Consider the following 26,724-nt stretch of genomic DNA (forward strand, 5'->3'; position numbering starts at 1 on the left):
AAAGTATTAGGCAGTGTAAAAGCAGTACAACTACATGATCAATTGCTAATAACTTCGCAATTGGACTGAAAGTGTTAAATACTCATCCCGCTTTTGTCAAGTCAACAGGGAGGTCATGGCCCAACCCGGAAGTGAGTGAATTCCCAGAACTTTGATATCTAGTCTTTCCTTCCTACTTCCACTGCCAGTTCTCCACAGTCTCCAACTCCTTCCCTTGCATAGTGAAGGAAATAAAGAACCGCACCCAATCTGTCACCATGGGTGAGTTTAGGTCGGAAGAGGTTAACATCACCAAGGGAGTACCACAGGGCTCTTGTTTGAGCCTGACTTTATTTAATACCTATGTGGCTCCCCTGGCAGATGTTACCAGAGCTTTTGGATTCTATCCAGTGTCCTACGCTGACGACACGCAGCTGCTCTTCCCTTTTAAACAACTCACCCCGGAAATAATACAATCTTTTTCTGATGGGATGAAGGCAGTTGCTAGGTGGATGTCTTCCAACTTCCTTTAATGCAACGTTGGAAAGACGGAGGTGATGCTCTTCGGGGAAGCCAGGGTTCAATGGTCCCCCGACTGGTGGCCTTCAGATTTGGGCCCAGTTCCTGAGCCCAAAACAATAATCAAGAATTTGGGAGTCAGATTGGAGCCGGAGCTGACCATGAAGCAAATTGTTAATATCACTGTGGGATCTTGTTTCCATGCGATTGGTCTCCTCCGTAGGATTTTTCCTTTTCTCCCTGACTCTCATAGGAAAACCTTAGTTCAAGCTCTGGTCATAAGCAGACTTGATTATTGTAACGGTCTTCTGGAAGGTGCAAACGAGGAGGTTCTAGACCGTTTACAGGTGGTGCAAAATACCGCAGCTAGGTTGGTGTTAAATGTACCCCCCAGATCCCCCTCAAAACCATTACTCCAAAAATTACACTGGCTACCAATACGCCAACGTGTGAAGTTTAAGACCTGCTGCGTTATCCATAAGGGACTTAATCAATTGGGACCAGAGTATCTAGCCAGCAAGTTTGTTCCTTATGCCCCTATTCGATCCCTTAGATCCAGTGACCAGCTGTTATTGAATGTTCCTAGGATAACCAAATCCAGACTAGGTGGTAGGGCCTTGTCAGTAGTAGGTCCCAATCTTTGGAACTCCCTCCCACTCTCACTAAGACAGTGTCATAACCACCTTCAATTCAGAAAATATCTGAAAACCTTTCTGTTTAGTTCATTTTAGCTGTTCATTTGCTGGACTCGGAGCCTCACAGTACTCTCTTTTTAATTGTATTGCTCTCTTGTCAGTTGCGTTACTGGTTGCTAACAGCGCGGAGATACTCCTTCGGGAGTCTATTCATAGCGCTATAAAAACACGCAAATAAATAAATAAATAAATAAGTCAGATTTCTTTCACTTTCTCACACTCTGTTTCCTACTTTCAGTGCTGACAAGAGCATTGAATGCTCGGAAATACCTTCGACGGGCTTGCTGAGACCCATAGAGTCAAATAACTGCACTCTCTTCTCTCATCTGGGAGGAAGAAAAATTATCAAGGAGTGCATCTTGAGAAAAATGCCATCTGCCAGTTCCCTTGAATGGAAGCATAGCATCCCCAGAACCCTAAAAGGGACAAACCTTAGCCAGGATGCAAAGTTAAGAACCTGTAAGCAATGAGAAGGGTGTTGGTCCAGCAGAAGGCCACAGACCATCCTTAGCGAGCACTGACACCGGTGATGTGAAATAGAAAGTGAATCTTCTTTTGCCTAAGGGCAGGCAGTGCAAAGTCATAGCCCAGCATATACTTTTGAAGATAAGTCCTATTACTGAGAAATCTGGGGGATTGGAAGATCAGAGGTGAGGTAATGTGTATGTCCTGTCTCCTACAAACAGCAAGGGTGGATGGAAATGAGATCCATACCCTCCCTCCTGAAATGAAAATTTGACCTGCGGCTGTGTCAGTTGATCAATGCTAAGAAAAGCTGAACCAAAAAGTGTACTCCCTGTTCTCTCACTCATAGGTCTTCCTCACTTACCAGCGTGTGAGTGATATGTGCTCTTCCTTTCCCTCCAGTCTGAGCACAGATTGGTAAGAAAGACCCTTATGAGACTGGAAGCCTTTATTTGCACCCCTCACAAATTATCTCTGTATTGTAGTGATGTATCTGTGGACTTCAGTGGAGTGCCTCATGATGTGCCTAGAAGGGAAGAAGTGGTCCCCTCCTACCAAATATATTCTGAGGTGGTTGAGACAACAGACCTGCAACTCACAAGGCTTCACTGCATGCCATACAACATTGGATCCCTTCATGGAGTCACATGGAACAAAACGTGAGCAGGACAATCCTGAAGAGAGTGAGTTTCCAGCTCCTGTGTGGAGACTCTGCACAGCTTATGCCCATAGGGTGTTTGAAAACTCCAACGCAACAGCAGCAGGGCATCCCCCTTAGAAGTTAGCTTTTGGAGATATTCACGCTTAGCGCGAATATTTCCAAAAGTACGCCTTTGTAGGTAATAGAAGATGGCGATGTTAGCGACTGTTTACAGTCGCTAACATCTTGGCACGCCCACTTTGCATGTCATTAGCGATAAATATCGCTGACATGCAAAGTGGGCCCCAAGATGATCGCTATCTCCTACTAGCTGTGCTAAGTGGTGTTAGCGACAGCTAGGTAATAGGGCGATAAAATTATCGCCGCTTTAGCGGGAAAAATTCCCGCTAAAGCGGCAATAATGCCCTTGGTAATATGCCCCAATATGCTTATTAATCCCGAATACCCATGGGGTTACACAGATGCAAATGTATACAAGTGCTTAGAGATCACAAAAGGTCATGGAACATGATAGTGAACTTAAATTCAAATATAGTCGAATGTAGTATGCCATACGAAACTGCAAAATCCTAGTACACAGCACTTTATGTTGCGTTAACAGAGGCTACTGGTTTGTAGTTCTTAAAATTATAAAGTAATTCAAAGAAAATGCACATTGTATGTACGAAGTGATAATGTTAAATCACAGAAAGCTTTCAAAAACTCATTGTGTATAAGTGAATAAATGAATTGTATGTGATATTACAATGATAACGCAGTTTATAAAACTATATACATATTTTTAATAGGTAGATCTCAATACAGATGTATTTTTTTAACAACTCTTTTTATTGACGGATCGCACATAAGACACAGCACTCCGTACCCCGGAGGAGCTGCAACAAGTACATCATAGCATAATCAGCGATCCATAATACATCTTAATACTTAACCCCTGCCCCCCTGCCCCATTCCCCCCCCTCTTTGGCCCACTCCCTCCCCCCTCCCCCCCTGAGCAATGTCTCTTCATTCCTGTAGAAATTTTGTTTTCCATACATAAAACAGTGTGTATGATATCGCCTCCATGTCACCATCACATCTACCCCTCTGCGTCTCCTAACGGTGCTGGGGGTTCCAGCCAGACCCCTGTAGTCCGCCCACCTTTTCCATATTTTGTAATGTGTCCTAGGGCAGCCCCTGGCTTCAAATATTGGCCGCTCCAACCCCATACAAAAATCAAGGCCTTTTTTCCATACAACCACTTTGGGAGCCCTGGGGTCCTTCCAAGCCTGAGCCACATCCCTCTTTGCTACTGTAAGACGCAGCAAAAGTAAATGTCTCTTGTAGATGTTACCACCCACCCCTTCGAGAACATGAAGCAGTCCTAATTTGGGGGTACGAGGGAGGTCCCAGCCCAGCACCTCCGATAGACAGTCCCACACCCCAGTCCAAAATCCAGCCAAACCAACACAGCTCCACACAGTATGTAGGAAAGTACCCACTACATGTCCACATCTCAGGCACATTGGAGACTCAATCAAACCAGCCCGCCACAATCTCTCCCTGGTGTAGTAAGCCCTATGTAGGTACTTGAACTGTATAAAGCGCAGGCGCATGGCAATGGCCGCTCCTCTAGGGGCCTCAAGGGCTTCTCGCCAATCCTCCTCCTCTAACTCCCCCATGTCCCCCACCCAGCGGTCCCGTAGTGTAAATTGGAAGAGCAATGTGTGACTAGTGTTTGGTAAATGCGGGATATTTTCTTTTCCTCTAGGTCTCCCACAAATATCTTCGCCTCTATCGGGCTGAATGCAGGCATGGAGTCTAGTCCCTCCAGTGAGGGCGTGAGGGCATGCCTGAATTGTAAGTACTTAAAGAACTGCGTTCGGGGCACCTGGGTTGCCCTGGGCAGCCCCTTCCTCAGCCTTGCTGAGTATAAAATAGTGTATAATGTATCCGGGTCCATCAAGTATCTCTTAAGGGCATATGCTGGGTCCCCTCTGTCCCCGTCCCCGTACCACCATTCATTCAAGACCAGGAGATGGGACGCTTGATAATAGGACAACATATCTGATGTCGCCAGTCCTCCGCAGTACGTGGACAAAAAGCAGGTGCGCAGGGCCACTCGCGCCGCCCCCCTGCCCACAGGAACTGGCCCAGAGCCGAATTAACCTGCCGGAACCATTGCGACGAGATCGTGTATGGGTGATTTTGCAGCTGGTAATACAGATGTATTTTTAAATTTAGATTTCCTAGTTAGGAAGACATTCTTTGTTGGGGTGGTCCTTGAGATGGGAATAGTATTTGGGAAAAGAACCAGTCACTGTATCAGCAGGCTCTTGGAATCTGTGTCTACTCTGACAAGTTGTCTGTTTGTTAAACAGAAGTCATAGTTGTGTTGCTTTTAATATTTAGTCTTAGTGGGAATGTGCCTTACAGCTTTCATCTTGTTTTCAATTTCCAAAAGATTGCGGTAGATTGGAGTGGGATAGATTGTGGAAGAGTGGAATAGGGTAGTTTGTGCTTGACTGGAGTGGGGTAGAGTATAGTTGAGTAGAGTGGGGTAGATTGTAGTGGGGTATAGTAGGGTAAATTGTAGTGGAGTAGAGATTAGTAGATTGGGGTTTTGTGGTGTAATTGTAGAGGAGTGGGTTGGGGTAGATTGTAGTGGGGTAGATTGGATTTAGGTAGATTGAAGTGGGGTAGATTGGATTAAGGTGGAATGGGGTGGAGTGGGTAGATTGGACTGGAAAATGGTAGACTGGATTTGGGAAGATTGGTTAAATTGGAGTGGACTGGGTACGTTGGAGTGGGGTAGATTGTAGTGGGGAAGATTATGATAAAGTGGAGTGAGTTAGGTTGGGGAGAGTGGTGTGGATTGCGGTAGACTAGAGAGGAGTGGGGTAGATTGGAGTGGAGTGGGGTAGACAAGGGGTAGGATGGAGTGGAGTACAGTGGGTAGTTAGGGGTGGAGTGGTTGTAGATTGGTGGGCTGGAGTGTGGTAGATTGGAATGGACTGGGCTAGATTGGGGTAGATTTGATTTAAGTAGAGTGGGGTAGACTGGAATGGGGTAGACTGAACTGGGATAGATTGGAGTGGAGTGAGTCGGGTAGATTATGGTGGAGTGTGGTAGATTGGATAGATAGGAGCGTGGTGGAGTGGGGTAGATTGGGGTGGAGTGTGGTAGACTGGAGTGGAGTGGGGTAGATTGGGGTAAAGTGGAGTGGTGTAGATTGGGGTAAAGTAGAGTGGTGTAGATTGGGGTGGAGTGGAGTGGTGTCGATGGGGTAGAGTGGAGTGGTGAATATTTGAGTAGAGTGGATTAGAGTGGGGTAGATTGGGGTTGAGTGGAGCAGTGTAAATTAGGGTGTTATGGAGTGGAGTAGATTGTAGTGAGGTAGGTTTAAGTGGGGTAGATTGGGTGGAGTAGAATGTAGTGGGGCTGATTGGGTGGATAGATCAGCGTGGGGTAAATTGGAGTGGGGAGGATTGAGGTAGAGTGGGTTAGATATGTGTAGAGTGGGGTTGACTGGAGTGCAGTGGGGTAGATTGGAGGGGTAGACTGGGGTTGAGCGGTGTAGATTTTGTGGATTGCAGTTGGGTACACTGGGGTAGAAGGGAGTGGAATGGGGCAGATTTGAGTGTGGTAGATTGTGGAAGACTGGAGTGAGTAGATTGTGGCATATTGGAGTGATGTGAATTGCGATAGATCGGAGTGAAGTAGTGTAGATTGGAGTAGAGTGAATATTGGAGTGGGGTAGATTGGAGTAGAGTGGAGTGGGAAAGAGTGGGAAAGAGTGGAGTGGGGAAGATTGGGTTAGACTGGAGTGGAATGGGGTTGAGTGGAGTGAGTTAGATTAGGGTGGAGTGTGGTGGATTGAGGTAGACTGAAGTGTGGTGGAGTGGGGTAGATTAGAGTGTAGTGGGGTAGATTGTGGTAGACTGGACTGAAACAGTGTAGAATCTAGTAGAGTGGGATAGATATGGGTAGATTGTAGTGAAGTGGAGTGGGTTAGATTAGGTTGGAGTGTAGTGGGGCCGATTGGGGTGGGGTAGATTAGATTGGGGTAGAGTGTAGAGGAGGGGCATAAAGTGGAGGAACCTAGAGTGGAGATGCGTAGAGTAGAGTGGAGTGGTATAGTGTCTTAGAGTGGAGGGGCTGAGAGTTGAGTGGCATGTCATGGAGTGGAGTGGGGCGGAATGGAGTTGCATGGAGGGTAGTAGATGGAGTGGCATGTAGTAGATTGGAATGAAGTGTCATAGAATGTACTGGCATGGCATAGAGTGGAGGGGCGCAGAGTGGAGCACAGTGCCATAGAGTGAAGTGGCATACAGTGCAGTAGAGTGTTGTACAGTGGAGTAGTGTAGAGTGGCGATGTGTGGAGTATGCATGGTGTGATTGTGCACTGTTATTACAGACAATACATTATCAATTGAAATTACCATTACATTTGCACAGGCACACAGTTTTACTGCACATAAACGGTAATGTGTGGAAATGTCATCACTTAGAATATTGATGTATTTTGGTTATATTAAAATATTTGTTTCCACTAAACTTCAGAATTACAAAAAAAATAAACTGAAGGCCAGATTTACCAAGGTTTTGAGTCCCTGCATTGCTTGATAAATCTAGAGTGAGGCAAGGCAAATCGCTGCTTTGCATTACTCTGCAGCAGGGAGGTGTTCTATGGGTGAAGTGTGGGTTGTTCCCACACATCCACCAATGGATGTTGGGGCATTCCCTGATTTACCATTAGTGGTAGACCTAGGAATGCGTAAAAATTCTACGCTTTCCCAGATGAGGCGTAACGATGAGAAATATCTTTATTTCTTATTGTTTTTTCCACTTTCTGTGTGTGCAGAAAGTGGAGCAATTGAACAACAAGCCACCATTGACACATAAGTGATGACTATCTTTGAGATGTGATTAATTAATATTATTATTTTCCTTTTAATCAGTATGTGTATCTTACCTCTACTGTTCCAGAGCACAGATAGCAATTGATGCATCAACCCCACACTGGCACAGATCCCTCCACTTGGAATTAATACTTGTTACAAAAGAGCTAGGTGCTCCTTTGTTCCCAGAAACACTGGGGCATATTGCCAGGGGGGGTGATAGGCAATTATCGCCGATTTAGCGGCCGTTTTCGGCCGCTAAGCGGCGATAATTCTATCGCCCTATTAGCAAGCTGTCGCTAACTGATGTTAGCGACAGCTTTTAGGCGATAGCGAGCGGTTTGGGGCCCGCTTTGCATGTCAGCGATGTTTATCGCTAATGACATGCAAAGTGGGCACACTCAACCAGTTAGCGACCGCTAACGTCGCAATCGCCTATTAGCAAGGCAGGCGTAGCGTTGGAAATATTCACGCTAAGCACAAATATCTCCAAATACTAATACCTGCCCTGACCAGTTCTTAGCCATGTTCTCCAATGGGAGGTGGATAACATGGCTAAGAGCATTTCGCCGCTAATGCGTGAATATCGCTGTATTCTCAGCGATATTCACGCATTTCGCCGCTATCGCTGGACATTTTAGCACAATGGAGAAAAATGTTGCTAATAGCATGTTTTCTCCGCTAACATATCCAGCGATAAGCAGCGATAAAAAAATCGTTGCTAAGCCTATTTAGCGATAAATATCGCTACTTGTTGGTAATATGCCCCACTGTCCCTTAGTTCAATCATTCCCAGGGTGCGTCCCCACAATTTAGAACTCTTCTCCTCATGTAGACTCCCCCCCAATCTTGGACTATTCCCTTCACATACTGCCTCCAAAAAAGACCTGAATTCCTTTTCCTCAGAAGCCATCTCTTATTTGGGCTAGTTCAACTGCCCTACAATCTTGCTAAATCTCCTGAATGTTGCCTTTACTGGCCACTTCTGTTAATTGTGCCCTCATTGCAGTTGACTATATTAATCCTTTTTGCATTAATATTTATGTTATGTTTTGGTGTAATGGCTTATGGCCAGATGTTAAGTTTGAAGGACTATCCTCTGTCAGGGTGATGGAGGACAATACTTTCACTATCTTGATGAACTATCGTCTGTCAATTTTCGAGATGACCATTGGCTCAGTGGTCATCTCTGTACATTATAGGTTTCTTTTTTTATATATTTTTTAATTAGTTTCACAGTTTCCATACAACACTTTAATTCATTTCCATTAACAAAAATAGAGGATTATTCCATATTGTACAAAACATCTAGACAATCCTACTGATGACCCTACTGAATTTTCTGACTGAAGGTGCAAAATAAATACTCAATCACGAGGGAGAGAAACAGTGCATCAGGCATTACTATATAAAGTGCAGGAAGAAGTGCATTCATCTTCAATTCATATTTCTAAACTACAATTCATACATTTTCCAAACATATCCTGTATGGCATCCAAAAAACCCTAACGAGGGCCCACCTACATTTCTTTTACTGGGGGAACAGAATAGGTTCTCAGTCATGAACCAAGGTAAGAGTACAACAAACATTGCTGTATAAAGTGCTGAAGAGAAGAAGTGCAACTTCTTTTATCTTTTATCTTAATTATTCCTTTATTTATTTTTTGATTCATAAAATCTATTAGTTCATTTCACTAAAGTGCTGTACATTAAACAAATGAAATATTTCCAAACATTAAAAAACTTCTTACACCTCTCCACCCTTTTTGCAGATCAATAGTCTTTGTTATAAACAATACTCAACTTATTCAGCCATATTTAAAACTCTGGTGAATCCCTTGATTTCCAGTAGTTAGTTATCACTGAATGAGCTAGCAAAATTGCTATTAACCAGCAACTTTGCATATTTCTAATCTTATATCCAGGTGTCTGGAGCTTCCTAAGAGTATTGACTTAGCATCTGGTACAAACTAAGCTCCTAAAACCTCGTGTACACATGTTAGAACCTTTTCCCAGAATCTTATTAGCTTCTTGTAACTCCAAATCATGTGTTCCCACATGCTTATCTGGTTACATCTAGAACATCTAGCTGGGATATTTGCATTCCAATCATGTAACTTCTTAGGGGTATAATATACTAACCACAAAAAGTACATCGGCATCTGTTTAACATTGCCCCCCTCAACATCTGGGTGTTAAAAACTGGTATTTCTGACCAGTCCCCCTCAGCTAGATTTGCTCCAATATCTTTCATCCCCTTTTTTGACCAATGCGAAACATTTTATCAGCATCTTTATGGAAAATATGAAGCCGTCTTACCCTCTGCCAAAACTTCTTTGTAATGTTTTTAGGATTGTATATTGCTCCCATTCTTTTCCTTTATTCCTCTATCTGAAGCGGGAAGAGTTTGTTGAGTCAAGGATGTTGCGACCTGGCTGAGGGAGATCTTGTCTGCCTTCCTTCCCAGAATAATAGTTCATTATTGCTAATCTAATCCAGTCTCCTGCCCCCCTTTCCATATTGGCTCTTTCCCAACCTCTTGCTGTTTGTGTAAGATCTGTGGGGCATACATTTTTGAGGGGGATCACTGCATTAATCTGTGGGATGCCAAGCTATTTCCATAGCTGTTTTAGCTTTTGCTTAAATAAGGCCACTCTCTTGTATCTAACCAGTTTAGGATTTCTCTCATATGGTTTGAGAAATATGGGTATGGTGGGACCTCTTCCAACATCTTTTCCATATAAACATGATCTACCATTGATGCTTACATATATTAGGGATCCTGGTAATCATAAACAAAAACCCTTTCTCAATGAAGATTTAATTTTGGCAGACTTATTAGAGAATTGGCCTTATTCAATATAGGGCGGTACAAAAGGGAGTGGTGATGGACGGAGCATCTGAACCAATCAAACACTCACACCCAGTCAACAGATCTGGGTTTAATCAATCACCATTCTTAGCCCACTCTGCCACCCCAGTTTAGACATGGCCATATGCAAATCAGTCTGACCCTGTGCCTCATGGGAACAGTCCAGCCCGAACTGCCAAGTCATGTCTTCCCTGGATCGGAATCAAGCTTCCTAGGCCCGGTTTCTGCCATTACAGCCGTCTTCAGCCAGGCTTGCTTGAATCCAGTGGCAAATTGAGCAAGGGACTCACGTCTGAGCATACCCTGCCAACTTATGGCGATAAAGCGGTACAAAAGGGGATGGTGATGGAAGGAGCATCTGAACCAATCAAACACTCACACCCAGTCAACAGATCTGGGTTTAATCCATCACCATTCTTTAGCCCACTCTGCCACCCCAGTTCAGACATGGCCATATGCAAATCAGTCTGACCCTGTGCCTCATGGGAACAGTCAGCCCGAACTGCCAAGCCATGCCTTCCCTGGACCGGAATCAATCTTCCTAGGCCCGGTTTCTGGCATTACAGCCGTCTTCAGCCAGGCTTGCTTGAATCCAGTGGCAAAGTGAGCAAGGGACTCACGTCTGAGCATACCCTGCCAACTTATGGTGACAAAGCGGTACAAAAGGGGGTGGTGATGGACGGAGCATCTGAACCAATAAACCACCCACACCCAGTCAACAGATCTGGGTTTAATCCATCACCATTCTTTAGCCCACTCTGCCACCCCAGCTCAGACATGGCCATATGCAAATCAGTCTGACCCTGTGCCTCATGGGAACAGTCCAGCCCGAACTGCCAAGCCATGCCTTCCCTGGGCCGGAATCAAGCTTCCTAGGCCCGGTTTCTGGCATTACCGCCGTCTTCAGCCAGGCTTGCTTGAATCCAGTGGCAAAATGAGCAAGGGACTCACGTCCGAGCATACCCTGCCAACTTATGGCGACAAAGCGGTACAAAAGGGGGTGGTGATGGATTGAGCGTCTCTACCAATCAAACACTCACACCCAGTCAACAGATCTGGGTTTAATCCATCACCATTCTTTAGCCCATTGGTTCAGAGGCTCCGTCCATCACCACCCCTTTTTGTACCGCTTTGTTCGCCATAAGTTTTGAAGAAAAAAAAACACAGACCACATGTTTGTTAAAAACTAAAGTAGGAGTATAGGTCATCAAAAGGGTTTGGAGAGGTTATCTCACCCTCAACTTTTTGAGGCATGCTTCATCATTTGACGACCTCTCACACTGGGGTAGGAACAATGCCACCCCTGCAGACTTAACCTGAGGGAGCTAGTCTCCCGCTGGGAGTTCTTATAAGTCTATAGTCAGGACAAAACACTCGGTCCTGTTTTTTGTTGTGAATGAGGGAGAAAGGTTCAAATATACCTAGAAGTATACTGAAATCATTCCTTTATTTATTGAGTACCCCTGGTATGCTTAAAAACATGAAAAGGTGTAGGTCAATTGGTGGTTAATAATGAATCTCCTGATCTAAAGTGTCTGTATTGTCATTATATTACCAACATGTTTCGACCACTCGTTCAGTCTAACAAGGTCTAGGGTAATAGGGCATGGTATACCTTCAACCCATGCTATAAGGGTAAAAACTGTAATACTACCGGTTCCTCTGGCAATACAGCTTCACCCGCAGAAAAGGAAATAAAAAGATGTTCAAGACCAAATCACAATCCATGTGACACGCTCCTGTACTGACCCTTCTTTAGTTACCTACAATTCATTATTTCTTTTTAAAATCAAAATCAAAGTCTCAACCATCTTGAAGCACTCACCTATCTTATGACTAGGAGAGAATCGCCTGAATTCCTAACATAGAAACATCATAACGTAATTTGTTTTTTCTAGCCTCTGAAAGTAGTGATGAAACCACCAACGTTGTGACCAACACTATCTATAGCATTTGTTTTAAAAAGAGAAATGTATTTATTTTACAATTATTAGTTATAATAAGAGGAGGAAAAGGGGAGATAATGGCCCCCAACTGTGCAAAGTGAAGGATACTCTAATATATAAATACGTCTAAAACATTTGTTTTGAGACTATCTTATTTCAAGAAAGAATACTGTTTTTCTTTTGTGGAAGTAAATATAAATCAATACACTAATGTTGTGAATGCATGCACATTTGCATAATCACTTATCCTAGTCATATTCAACTATGGGCAGCATGGCTAAAATGTGGGGACGCCTCCTTCATAGTCACACACTGATAGTAAACAAAAGGTTGGTAAAAAGTCAGAGTAACAGTTATATAATGACATGACTATTCCCAACTTGTACTCAATCATTCAGGCTCATTTGCAGTTTATTTGCATCATGCTTGATTAATACAACCTTATAGCTCGCCGTAGCGGGCCATACCGGCCAGTAAAGGTCCGCTTCAACGTTAAAGGCCCGAGCCGAAGGCGAGTGCCTTTAACAAGGGAGTGGGACTGTAATGGCTGGTTTAGCCCAGCTACGGAGGGCTATATGGCTATTAGATCCTTCTGCCACTAGAGGGCAGAATGTTCTAACAAATAAAACAAAGGCCTCTTGGAGTCCGAGGGGGTTTAAATCCCCTCAGGCTCCGAGGGTCCTTTGTAAAACAGATTGTAATGTTGCTCTGAGGGCTTTTACCGGCCCTTAGAAGCTCGTAGCACTCCATTGCATGCAATGGAGTGCTCCACATTCCTATGTTCTAATATCGCATATGCGATATTTTTTTTGGCAACATTTCAACAACCTTGTGAGGCTCGTGGCCTTGATGTGGTTAAGCATGCACAGTTATACACCCAACCATCTGTGCTTGCCGTTTCTGTTATTTAAAAAAAAGGGAAATTAAAACTCCCACTCTCAACTCATGTGTGAATGTAGGAAAACTCTCAGTTGATTAACGAATACTAGCCTCGGTATCCGGCACACCCTTGTTAATTGCACCGGTCGCCGGCTTCTGAGCAGAACTTCGGGCACTGGTGGTAGCTGGTCCATGCGAGTAGCTCTTAACCCAAGCATACATGTGAAATTGTTATCAAGTGGTTGAGGACAAAGATACCTGTTAATATAGTATCAACTTGATTTTAACCTGGTCAGAATATGGGTGTATTTTAATGCATTATATGTAATTTCCATTAATATTAGTACTCAAGGTGGATTTTGCAAGGCTAGGTAGCTATGGTCTGGCAAAATACACCTTAAAAACCAGTATTATCTGAATTTACCAATCATGCATTAAATCACACAGATATGCTGACTTTTTTTAAAATCAAACTAACGCTATATTTTAACAGATATATTTGGTCCACGACAGCTTCATAATAATACAGCAAACCATGTCAACAGACAACACACTTAGGGGTAGATTTTCAAACATTTTTACTCAGTATAAGTGTTAGACGGGGACCTGGAGGGTCGGCCGAGCACAAGGGGAGAGGCCTCCGGTGAGGGCCGTCTCCAGCGATCGTACAGACAAGTAACTTCCCCCCCACAGATGGACACCACACGAAGATCAGATTAACACCTTTTATAGGCAGTTCTTGAAGTAAGGTAGTACGATACAAGGAGATCAGGACACGATGATCCTCTCAATTCTAGTCTCTAGTAGGGAAAGGGGGTAGCGGGACAGTCTTGGTACCTACGGGTACTGAGGTGAAACGGCGGTAGCTCACAATCCTCGAGCTCGGCGGTCGGACGGGTCGGACCGCGGCAGCGCCAGCAGGTCCCGAAGAGGTCGTAGGTGGCAACGGGCCGCGGCAGCGCCAGCAGGTCCCAACGAGGATGGAAGTTACAACGGGCCGCGGCAGCGCCAGCAGGTCCCACGAGGATGAAGGTTGCAGAAGGCCGCGGCAGCGCCAGCAGGCAGGACGATAGTTCACAAGGCAGGGCTGCGGCAGCGCCAGCAGTCCGTCAAGGATGAGTTCTTCTCGGTGTCTCTCGACTCCAGGATACAACTCCCTTCCTGCTCTGGGGCTCCTCGGTTATAGGTCTGGCGCCCTTTGATGTCCGGACCCTCGCACTGGGAGGTCGGGAGGTCCGGGATGAGGGAGTCCAGACACCCAGCAGGGGGGTGGAGCCAGCACCCGGGGAGGCTGGGGGCGATCGGCACATGGCGGGGGAGAGCCATCGACACTTCTTTCTCCCATTAGCCTGCCAAGTTTGGGGTTCTCCCCCCGCATTTGCATTAGCCATTGCAGGGGCCGATGATCTGTTTGTACCCGGAAGTGGGTTCCGAAGAGGTAAGGCCGGAGCTTCTTGAGGGCCCATACTACTGCGAAGGCCTCTCGCTCAATGGTGCTCCAACGCTGTTCTCGGGCCAGGAGGCGTCTGCTGATGAAGGCCACTGGTTGGTCGACTCCCTCGGGGTTCAGTTGGGAGAGGACGGCCCCGATGCCATGGTCTGAGGCATCAGTCTGGACGATGAACTCACGGCTGTAGTCGGGGGCCTGGAGCACAGGAGCGGTGCACATGGCGGCCTTCAGCTTCTCGAAGGCCGCTTGACAGTCGGGAGTCCAGTTGACTGTTTTTGGGTTGGTCTTGGATGTGAGTTCCGTGAGGGGCCCCACAATGCTGCCATAGTCCTTTACGAACCGCCGATAGTATCCGGTGAGCCCCAAGAAGGCTCGGACCTCGGTTTGGGTTACGGGGGGGCGCCAGGACTGGATGGCAGCGATCTTGAGCTGGAGGGGGGCCACCAGACCGCTCCCCACTTGGTGTCCGAGGTAGGTCACGGACCCCTGGCCGATTTGGCACTTGCTGGCCTTGATTGTGAGGCCGGCCCGTTGGAGGGCCTGCAGGACCCCTCGGAGGTGGCGGAGGTGGTCTGACCAGTGGCGGCTATACACCGCGATGTCGTCCAGGTATGCGGCGCTGAACTCTTCGAGGCCCGCCAATACCTGGTTCACAAGTCGTTGAAACGTGGCTGGAGCGTTTTTCATGCCGAATGGCATCACTCTGAAATGGTAGTGTCCATCCGGGGTGGAGAAAGCGGATCGTTCTTGTGCCCTGGGGGTGAGGCCGATCTGCCAGTAGCCCGCCGTTAGGTCGAAGATGCTTAGGTAGCGGGCCGCCCCCATGCGGTCAACTAGTTCGTCGGCTCGGGGGATGGGGTGAGCGTCGGTTCGGGTGACAGCGTTCAGACCCCGATAGTCGACGCAGAACCGGAGCTCGGGTGTGGTGCCCGGGGCCGCAGCTTTGGGGACCAGTACAACCGGGCTGGCCCAGGGGCTATCCGAGGGTTCGACGACTCCGAGTGCGAGCATCTTGGAGACTTCTTCTTGGATGCAGGTGCGTACCCGATCTGGTACTCGGTACGGCCGGTGTCGGATAGGAGGACTGTCGCCAGTGTCCACGTCGTGCAGACACCAGGGGGTGACCCCGGGTGTGAGGGAGAATAGGTTTGCAAATTGCAGCAGGAGGGCCCGACAGTCTTGGCGCTGCTCCGGGGTCAGAGCCTCGGAGAGTTGGACCCCGTCCACTGAACCATCTTTTTCCCCGGCCCCCAGTAGGTCAGGGAAGGGCTCGGAGTCCTCTTCCGCCCCACTGTCTGTAGCCATCAGCAGGCTGAGCTCCGAGCGCACGAAGTGGGGTTTGAGTCTGTTGGCGTGGAGGACCCGGAGGGAGTTCCGGGGGGATTCCATGTCGATGAGGTAGGTGACGGGGCTCTTACGCTCGATCACCTTGAAGGGCCCCGTCCATTTGTCCTGTAAGGCACAAGGTTCGATGGGGAACAGCACCCATACCTGCTGGCCAGGCTCGAATTCGATGGAGGAGGCATGTTGATCGTACCACTTCTTCATGTCCTCCTGACTGGCTTCAAGATTGGCTTTGGCGAGCTCTCTGAATCGCCGGGTCTGATTACGGAGGGTCAGGAGGTACTTGTAGACGTCTGGAGGGGTCTTCAGGGGGGCCATTTCCCACTCTTCTTTAACTAGGCTGAGAGGCCCGCGAACAGGGTGTCCGTACAGGAGTTCGAAAGGGCTGAAGCCGAGGGACTTCTGGGGGACTTCTCGGTAGGCGAAGAGGAGGCACGGTAGTAGCACGTCCCACTGGCGGCGTAGGGGTTCTTCCAGCCCCATGATCATCCCCTTGAGAGTGCGGTTGAATCGCTCGACCAGTCCGTTTCCTTGCGGGTGATAGGGGGTTGTGAATTGGTAGGTGACTCCGCACTGTTGCCATAGGGATTTCATATATTTTGAAATAAAGTTCGTGCCCCTGTCGCTGACGACTTCCCTGGGGAAGCCCACTCGAGAGAAGATCCCCATTAAGGCTCGACCTACCACTGGTGCTGTTACAGTTCGAAGGGGAACCGCCTCAGGATAGCGGGTGGCGTGGTCCACCAGGACCAGGATGAATCGATGTCCTTGTGCTGTTCGGGGGTCCAGGGGCCCCACAATGTCTATTCCCACCCTTTCGAACGGGGTGGTCACAACGGGGAAGGGTTGCAGAGGTGCCTTGAGTTTGCGGCCGCTCTTCCCGCTTGCCTGGCAGGTCGGGAAGGACCGGCAGTGGGTGGAGACGTCATTTCTCATTTTCGGCCAGTAAAAGTGAGTCACCAGGCGGTTGTATGTTTTGTCTTGCCCCAAGTGTCCAGCCAGAGGGACATCATGGGCCAAGTTCAGAAGGAAGTCTCTGAAACGGAGGGGCACCACCAGCACTCGACTGGCCCCCAGCTCCGCTATTCTTTGTTCGCTGTACAGTAGGTCATTGTCCCAATAGATCCAGTGGGCCCCTGCGGTGTCTCCTGCGCCCTGGGCGAGCGCTTGCTGTCGCAGTCCCTCGAGGGAGTGACATGTCTTTTGCTCTTGCCGGAATTGTTCTTGGGTGGGCCCCCCTTCCTGACGCCACTGAGCCAGGTCCGGAAGGTCTTGGGGCTGAGCGGGCTCTTCGTGGGTTTGTTCCGGGTTGTCGGTAGGGATGGAGTCTCCCTCCGGAGCGATCGGGGGAGGAGGTGCTGGCCATTCGGGTTCTTCAGATCTAGGGATGGTGTCGGCGGCCATGGACCGGGTTGTTACGCACGCCCAGCCCGGGAGGCCTAACATCCCCAGGTGCTCTCTTCTTTCCACGGCTGCCCACGGGGAACTCTCGAGATCGTTCCCCAGGAGGCAGTCCACGGGGGCATCGTCGCGGACAGTCACTTTTAACATACCGGAGACTCCTCCCCATTCGAAGGGGACGCAGGCCATCCGACACAGGCTCTCCGAATTGTCGGCCGATCGGACGGGGCAAAGAACGTTTGGCAGAATTTGTTCTGGGGTCACCAGGTGACAACGGACGGCCGTCACACTGGCCCCTGTGTCACGCAGGGCTTCGGCCTTACGCCCATTTATGTTCACCCACTGGCTGTATTTCCTGGTGTTGGCTGGTAGGGGAGCCCGCGGGATCAGGTCTCTTCCCCCTAGGCAGGCCAGGGTCATGGCGGCAGGTTCCCACTCGGGCTGCTCCTGCTCATACTCTTCAGGCTCTTCGGAGACTTGCTCTTCTCCTAGGGCGGCGGCAGCCACCTGGCGGGGTCCGGGGGTCTGGTTCTTTGGGCAGGTCGGGTCACTGGCATAGTGGCCGACTCGCTGGCATCGATGACACGTAACGTTGGCTCGGAACCCCGGGCGCATCGGGGGGTTGCCCCGGCCGGCCGGGGGTGGGGTGTTGTTGGCGGGAGCGGCCGGGACGGCGTCTCTGCCCCGGCCCTGTCCTCCTCCTCGGGGACGATGATGACCTTGGTTGGTTCTGTTCTGCTCGTTTGGCCCACTCCGGGTCACTCGGGTGCTCTCCCATCGGTCAGCCTCGGCGGCGAGCTGCCGTGGGTCAGTCAATTTACTGTCGAGGAGGTGCTGCCTGAGCTCGACGAAGCAGTTGTTGGAGAGGTGCTCCCACACAATGAGGTTGAAGAGCTGTTCGTAGGTTGTTACCTTGCTACCCTTGATCCATCCCTCGAAGGCTCGGCTGAAATAGTTCACATATTCTATCCAGGTTGTACCCGGGATCCGGGTGCAGTTGCGGAACCTCTGGCGGTACATCTCAGGCGTCAGCCCATATCGACTGAGGAGGGCGGCCTTCATGTGGTCATAGGACGTCATTTGATGGTCCGGAAGCTGCAGCAGGGCATCCCGGCCTTCATTGACGAATCTCCCCCATAGACCGGCTCCCCAGTCACTTCGAGCGATCCGGTGGGCAGTCATGGCGATCTCGTAGGCCTTGAACCACTGCTGTATGTCGTCGTTCCGATAGTATTCACGGACCACATCCTTGGGGATGTGGACCTTCTGTTCGGTAGTACCTGGGGGGCGCGGTTGCTCGGGCACCCCTAGGTCTTTGTTCTGTTTGCGCATTTCTATCTCCGCTAGCTTGCACTCGTGTTCGTATGCCAGTCTTTTTTCTTCGAGTTCTCTCTGTCTCTGCTTTTCCTCTCGCTCTTCTTGGAGCCGTAAGTGTTCTAAGTTCATCTTTTGTTCTGCCAGTTTCAATTCTCCGTCTAATTTGAGCCGTGCCAACTCTAACTCGTGTAGTCTATTTTTCTCTCGTTCTCGGATCTCTTCCCGGGAGAGATCCGTTCTCCTTTCTTCCGTCAGAGTGGTGTTTGTCTCCGGGGCTTCGGGGTCCCGGGGTCCGGCGATATTTGTCTCTGCCCAGGATTCTAGGGCGTGTTTGAAGTCCTCTTTCGTGCTCAGACCGGTGGTGGCAATGCCTAGTTCTATGCAAAATTGTTTTAGCTCTCGGTGGTTGTACTCTTCCAGTTTTTCCATCTGGAATTTCTCTGCAGATCCGCTCTCTCTGGTCGTCATTGTGGATTAGTCGTAGGGTGAGTTACTCTCTGTACGGTTACGCGTTGGTTCGGATCGCGCCGCTGGCCACCAATGTTAGACGGGGACCTGGAGGGTCGGCCGAGCACAAGGGGAGAGGCCTCCGGTGAGGGCCGTCTCCAGCGATCGTACAGACAAGTAACTTCCCCCCCACAGATGGACACCACACGAAGATCAGATTAACACCTTTTATAGGCAGTTCTTGAAGTAAGGTAGTACGATACAAGGAGATCAGGACACAATGATCCTCTCAATTCTAGTCTCTAGTAGGGAAAGGGGGTAGCGGGACAGTCTTGGTACCTACGGGTACTGAGGTGAAACGGCGGTAGCTCACAATCCTCGAGCTCGGCGGTCGGACGGGTCGGACCGCGGCAGCGCCAGCAGGTCCCGAAGAGGTCGTAGGTGGCAACGGGCCGCGGCAGCGCCAGCAGGTCCCAACGAGGATGGAAGTTACAACGGGCCGCGGCAGCGCCAGCAGGTCCCACGAGGATGAAGGTTGCAGAAGGCCGCGGCAGCGCCAGCAGGCAGGACGATAGTTCACAAGGCAGGGCTGCGGCAGCGCCAGCAGTCCGTCAAGGATGAGTTCTTCTCGGTGTCTCTCGACTCCAGGATACAACTCCCTTCCTGCTCTGGGGCTCCTCGGTTATAGGTCTGGCGCCCTTTGATGTCCGGACCCTCGCACTGGGAGGTCGGGAGGTCCGGGATGAGGGAGTCCAGACACCCAGCAGGGGGGTGGAGCCAGCACCCGGGGAGGCTGGGGGCGATCGGCACCTGGTGGGGGAGAGCCATCGACACTTCTTTCTCCCATTAGCCTGCCAAGTGGTCCGTTCACCTCCTGGATGGATGGTGGTGCCGGGATGGCGGGGCCTGGCCGGGCCCAGGGTTGGGGTCGAGCTGAGGCCACGCGGCCGCGTGGTGCAGTGTCCAAGATGGCGGCTGGGCCGGGCAATGGGGCTGACGGGGGCCCGGGCCCGTGACACAGAGATATCCGGGAGCAGGCGTCCCGGAGGGGACGGGTTGCGGGTTGCTTCTGCGGGTCGCCCCCGGAAAGCCGGTGTCTGGGCCCTGTCATGCGGGGAGGGAGCGAGCCCTTCGTGGGGCCTGTCCAACAATAAGCGTCACAAAAGTGACGCTAACCAGCACAAAATGTTTTATACCAGTTTACTTTCCAGACGAAAACTTGTTTTGCATTGGAAAGTACCCTACAAGTAACGCAAAGCAGTGCGAAGCATTGCTTTGTGTTACTTAGCGCCAAGGGGGGCATTACTGGGTAGTTCATGGGCGTTCCATGCAACGACCCATGCTTTTTGACTCAAAACCCTATCTACAAAATTTTTAGACAGCGTTTAGCGCCAAAGGTTAACACCATCTGAAAGGAGGCGTTAAACAGGAGAAAATATTTTATTTCCCCTTTTTTTCTGACTTTGCATGCTGCTGCACTGTGCACCAAACATACAAAGTGGGAAAAGTGTTTGAACTTGTCTAGGCATGGTATTTTGTACTGGAAGGGTATCCTTCCTGTACAAAACCTATGCTAGGCTCAGGCAGGCACCTTAGTGTTATGGTGATAAGGTGTGTGCGTGATGCACAGCAGCTGATATCAGCGCTAGGGAGAGGGGGGAGATCCATATCTCTGTAGGTATGGCGCTTTCTTGCTCCCTTCCTGTCACACAATGCAGTGCAGAATTTGTGGCTGATGAGCGGCATTGTGTGTCTTTTTTTAAATCCGGCCTAGGACAGCCATAAACACCTGTTGTCTGCAAGGAAAACATGCATTGTTAATGCCAATGTGTCACTTTCTCTAAGCGTGTGGATAGCAAGCACCAATGTTGCCTCTTCTCTACACGTCCTTTTGTAAATCTTTGGGAATTGTACACAATGGGCCCCATTAAGATGGCGGGCGGGTCGCCCCCAACAGGCCGGCGGTAGTCATCGCCGGCCCGGCGGGGCGATCCACCCGCCATCCGTGCAGAAATGACCCCCTGCCATATTACGATGGCTGGGGGGTCCGCAGCGGATGGAAAGACTGTCCGCCCCTTTTCCTGTTGACCGGGGGGAAAAGGGTTCAATATGGTGGTGGTGTCTGAAAGACACCGCCAGCCATAGTAGAATGTGGGTTTTGAAATGCCTTTACTTTGCGGCATTGCCGCCACGGAAAGGCCTGCAGGGTCTGCTTAGGTGGCCTGTTGCGGGCCCCCAGGGACTCCACGGTGGTGGGGGGCGCACATGGGGGGTACCTATGGTACCCCCCTGCAGTTCCATGCACAACATGGCAGGCACTGCAAAATCAAGCTCACACGTATGGGCGGCAGGTCCTTTTCCTACCTAGGGCCTTCGCTATGGAACTCCCTGCCTTTTACAGTACGTAACGAGGTGAATTATATGAGCTTTCGTAAAACCTTAAAAACTTGGTTATTCAACATCTAACAACACTGTCCTCCTAACCCTACTTACATTACTCCACATTTCGCTCCGGGAAACCCTTTGTGGGCAGCTGCTGCGCGTTACAAATTCAATAATAATAATAATAAGTGCACGACATGCCTTCCTGGCATTGTGGCCGGCGGTGCTGCGTGCACTGCCCGCCACAATGTTAGGAATGCAGGATGTGCCCCCCACTCAGGCGGGCACATCCTAATGGCACCCACGGGACCCTTGACCTTATGGCGGGCGGTCCCTTTTTACGACGGGATGTCCACCCGCCATCCTAATGTGCCCCAATGTGTCAATCTTATAACTAAGGCTCCCTGTTTTCCGTTTTTACGGATTTTTACAGATAAATAGAGACAGAAAGCAATGTGTTTTCTGTCTGGATTTATTTTTAAAAGTGCATAAATACAGAAAATTGTGCTTCTTTTAAGTGACTCTCCGTGCTGTCTATCATGAATTTTAGCCAATAGCCGAACAAACGGTCAGCATGGGGAAATTTAAAAACAGAACAACATTTCTTTAAATAATGGCATATGTCAACATACAGTTGTGGTATAATGCTAATATTTAGTGGATTTATTGTCATGTAATATTTGGCAGCTTAAATAGCTAAATCATAGAAAAAGTATGAGTGCGTCTATCAGTTAAATAAATATGGACACGTACAGTTTTACAACTTCATTTATACACAAAACACAAAATAAATATGGATAAATACAGATAAAAAGGCCCAAAAATAAATATGGATAAATACAGATGGAAATGTTAAAAAAATAAACACCATAAAACAGGGAGCCCTACTTATAACTAATTGATTCTGGGCACCCACAAACGAAATTTCACAAAATGGTAAATAAATAAAGCTCCCATGTGCAGAGTTTGACAGCCCTGTCGGGCAATCTGACAGTACCAGATGGTCCACCTTCAAAGAACCAGTGTGTGGGTTGATGTTTTGGTCCCGTCACGACCCAAGTGACTAAAGAACAGAGGAGAATGCTGTTTTCAAAGGGGTAAGAGGAGCCCATGTTGCAATGAGAGGTGCATGGTGCAAGACAGCAGCACAGGGTGCAAGGGGAGTGCAAACGGGAAACAGGGTAGCAAAGCAATGCATGCTTCCATCGCACACTTGTGCAGTAGTTTTATTTTTTCAACATAACTTTTTTACAACAACCCTTTATAACTGAAGCTCGAAATAGAAAAATGTGCTGTGGAACTCAGTAAATTCCCCAAGGGACGGATTTGATGGGCAGAACAGATTTGATGGCTATGCGTGGTCAATTTTCCACTAAAGTTCATGGATCAGAATTTCCTCAAATGCATTTTTACAAGAAAAAAGTACATTTACACATCTGAGTCATTCGAAGGCTGCCTTATCAATTATGTTTTAGGCAGAAGAGGCCAGTTCTGAGTGTGTGGCAAATGCTTCTGATTCCACACTGAGCCAGCTAGGGTTGCATTTCCAGGCTAGTGCCTTGGGACAGCACACACGTCTCGAAAGCAACCCTTCTACTCTGTTAGATGTGAACCAAAGAACTGTTAGCTGCGAACTAAAGAAGTCAGGTGAAAAGCACCTTAAAGTGCTATAAAAATAGGCCTCTCTCCTGCAAACAGAAGTGGAAAAATCAATAAGTTACATATCATTTGACCCAGTAACAGCAAAAACATCAGACCTAGTCATTCGACATTGAAAGAAATCTGAAGGGAATGCGAGATGTGAGGTGGAATTGTACCGTTGTACGTATTTGTAGCACAGAAAAGCCAAGGTGTCCATGGAATTGATTTGCTAAGAATCTAGTAGGAGCTGAAAATGTAGATATCCTCTTAGAAATCGGGCAGATTTACAATTTGTGGGAGATACACAAAAATAGCCAAGATTAGACATGAATATCTGTTCAAATGTTAGCTTTACAAGCAAACTCCTCTTGCTCTTCAATTACACGGAATTAGTTGCCCGGATGTTCCAAAGGAGGGTGTGCACCCTGAATTTTAACCCTAGAATATCGATGGGACACATTATCGAGGACAAAATATTAAAAAAAAATAATGGCAGGTAAGTCTATATTTTTTACACCTAACTCCACATACATGCGCCTACACAGTACATATATCTTCAACCAGCGGCGGTTCCTCCATAGGAGCGGAGGTGCGTCACCCCCCCACACTGCTGCAGAAAGGTAAAATATAAAATGGTAATAAAATGATTCAGTTAGCATTGTATTGTTTACTCAGTGCGAATAGAGTGTGGAGGCAGGGCCAGTGTGTCATTGCTGCTGATTAGCAGCAATGAGGAGAGGCCCCTTTGGTTTGAAGTGCGCATGTCCATTTGTCGACTGTTTTGCGACAGCCAGCCAGACATGCATAATTCAAACCTCTCCAAGCCAGATGTCTTAAGCAGCTGGGTTGAGAGCAGAGGCAGAGCCTTTTGGAGCGCTGAGGCTGCCTACTCCACCCAATCCAGACGCTTCTCTCATGCTGCTTAACAGCTTGAGACCAGCACCTGGATTGGATAAGGTAGCGCGCACTGGTAAAGATTTCATTGAATCATGGGCCTATCTGTGGAGATGTATATTTAAATGAAGACACCTCGCCGTAATAGGGTTAACTTCTTTATTGACCCGGAGCGCCGGGAAACACCGCTATGCTGAGCTGCGGTCGGCGCCTAATGACATGGCTGCCTTCCGCTTCCGCTGGCGCACATCCGGCTCCGGTCTGTGCAAGACTAGACCGTCACCACATATCTCCCTCCTTTAATGCAATTTTATATAACAATTTCATCTTACTGTTAGTCCATCTCAAAGTCCTTGAACTTCTCAGGAATCTTCACTCTTCTTCCAGCTCTCGTAGTCTTCACTCCTTCTCCTTGTGCTCTGCCTTGTCCTTCTAACTACTTTCCCAACATCTTCGCTTTCACTCTGATATCTCCCGTACCTTTATCTCCTCCATCTTCACCTTTCTCTTCCTTAGGTCCTCTGACCTCCTCGTGTTCACTTGCCGCTCCAATTTCCACTTGCTGCATGCCTTCTTCTACTTGCTCACACGTTTGTCCTTCACATCCTTCATCACGCGTCTCCACATCCTCTGTTCTCTCGTCTCCATCTGTTCCCCAATTCAAGATCTTACTACACTTCGCCATCCTGTCCTGCGACCACACTTTTCCATCACTAAGCAGTGCCGATCTGGTGTATGGTTCTATGACTTGTAGGGGTGGGGTGAACTTGCTTTCCCCCTTTCTTTTGAGCGTTGCTACCTTTACTCTCACCCAATCGCCTCTATCTAAAGTCACATCCTGGACACCGTGTCTTTTGTTGAAATGTTCGGTGTATGTTTCCTGCGCTCTTTCCAGGTTCCTTTTGACCAGCGCTGGAGACCATTTACTCTGTACCACCATCTTCCTCCACACAGCATTGTCCTTTGTAAAGGGTTCTCTTCCTCTTAACACTTTGAATGGGCTGTACCCCGTGCTTCCAGGCGTGATCCGGTAGGCCCATATAATTTTTGGCAGCTCCTTCTCCCCATCTAAACCATCGCTTATGGCCGCCTGAATGGTGCCCATGATCACCCTGTTGAAACTTTCCACTTGTCCATTTCCTGAAGGATGATATATGGCCGTGTGTTTGACCTCTATGCCATTTCTTGTCATAAATGCTCCCCACTTCGCCGACGTGAACTGTGGTCCATTGTCACATATTATCACTTTCGGAATTCCTTCCTTGATAAACGCGTTTCTCAAGAAGGTTAATACATCTTCCGTGTCCATAGTTTCCTTCACCTCAATCTCCGGCCATTTGGAATACTTGTCGATCAACACTACCACATATTTTTGTAGTCCTTCCGTGTTTAGAATGGGTCCCATGATGTCAACGGACACCATCTCCCATGGTCCTTCTGGTATGGGGAATCGTCCCAATTGGGGTCGCATCACACTCTGAGATTTGTCTGCCTTGGAGCATGACTCACATTGTCTTACATGCCTCTCCACCTGGGCGTCAATGGCTGGCCACCAGTACATTTGCCTAGCCAAGGCCTTCGTTTTTGTGATGCCTTGATGTCCTTCATGCAGTAATGTCATTAAATGGTGTATCACTCCTTGGGGGGGCACCACCTTGTCTCCTCTCAACAGGAACATGGGATTATCTCCCAGTGACATTTCGTCCCGCACTTCCCAATACCTTCTCAACGGTTCTTTGAGATGCCTCTTCTCAGGCCATCCATGGACGACGTACCCCTTGATTGCTTCCATGTCTTCGTCCGATTTGTACGCCTCCTCCCACTCTTGGGCACTTAATACTCCTTCCATGTCCTGGATGGTGGCTACCACATAACCATCCCAGTTCGGGGTCCCTTGTACGTCGGCCCCTTCCTTTGCTGCTGCCCGACTCAGAAAGTCTGCCACCTTGTTTTGTGGCCCTGGTATGTGTTCCACATCATACACGAAGTCTAAGAGTCTCAGTGTCATTTTGGCTATTCGGGGAGTGGCGTGGGCATGTCCACATGATGTCAATACTTTTATTAGGGGCTTGTGGTCTGTTCTTACTAGGAACTTTGCTCCCCACAGATACTGCCAGAATCTCTCCATTCCCCACACCACTGCTAGCATCTCTTTTTCAATGACGCTGAACTTTTCTTCGTTCGGCGCCAAGGACCTCGAGGCAAAACTGATGGTAGACATCTCCCCTTTCTCCGATCTCTGCATTAGCACCGCTCCCAGGCCTTTGTCACTTGCGTCGGTGGTGAGGACTGAGACCGCCTCAGGATCAAACCCGGTCAGCGGTATCGTCGTGCTGAGTTCCTGCTTCAGCTTGACAAATTCTTCCTGTTCTTCCTCCTTCCATTGGAAACCATTTCTCTCCTTAAGAAGTTGGCGCATACAGTGGGTTTTCGTGGCAAAGTTGGCAATGAATTTGCTATAATATTCTGCCATCCCCAGGAACGATCTGATATCCTCCTTTTTCCCTGGGGTTGGCGCGTCCACGGTAGCTTGCATGTTGGCCCTCTTTGGCTCTATTCCTCTCTCACTCACTTCATGTACAAGGTACGTTACTGATGGCACGCCCAGTTTGCATTTCGACCACTCCGCCGTCAATCCATTCGCCTGCAGCGTGCGCATTACTTGATGCAGCTTCTCATTATGTTCCTGTCTGGATGCACCCATGATGAGGATGTCATCCTGGAAGAACTGGACACCACTCATTTTCCTGAAGAGTCTGTGCATGAGGTTTTGGAACACGGCAGCTGCGGATGCCAACCCGAAAGGCATTCTCACAAACTTGTAGCAGCCAAAAGGGGTGATAAAGTAAGTGAGGTGACTGCACGAGGGATGTAGTTTCACCTGGTGGTAGGCCGAAGATAAATCCAAGGTGGAAAACCACTTGATGCCTTTTGTTTTTGCTAACATCTCGT

This window comes from Lissotriton helveticus, chromosome 4_1, assembly GCF_964261635.1.
Source record: "Lissotriton helveticus chromosome 4_1, aLisHel1.1, whole genome shotgun sequence".
Classification (NCBI taxonomy): Eukaryota; Metazoa; Chordata; class Amphibia; order Caudata; family Salamandridae; genus Lissotriton; species Lissotriton helveticus.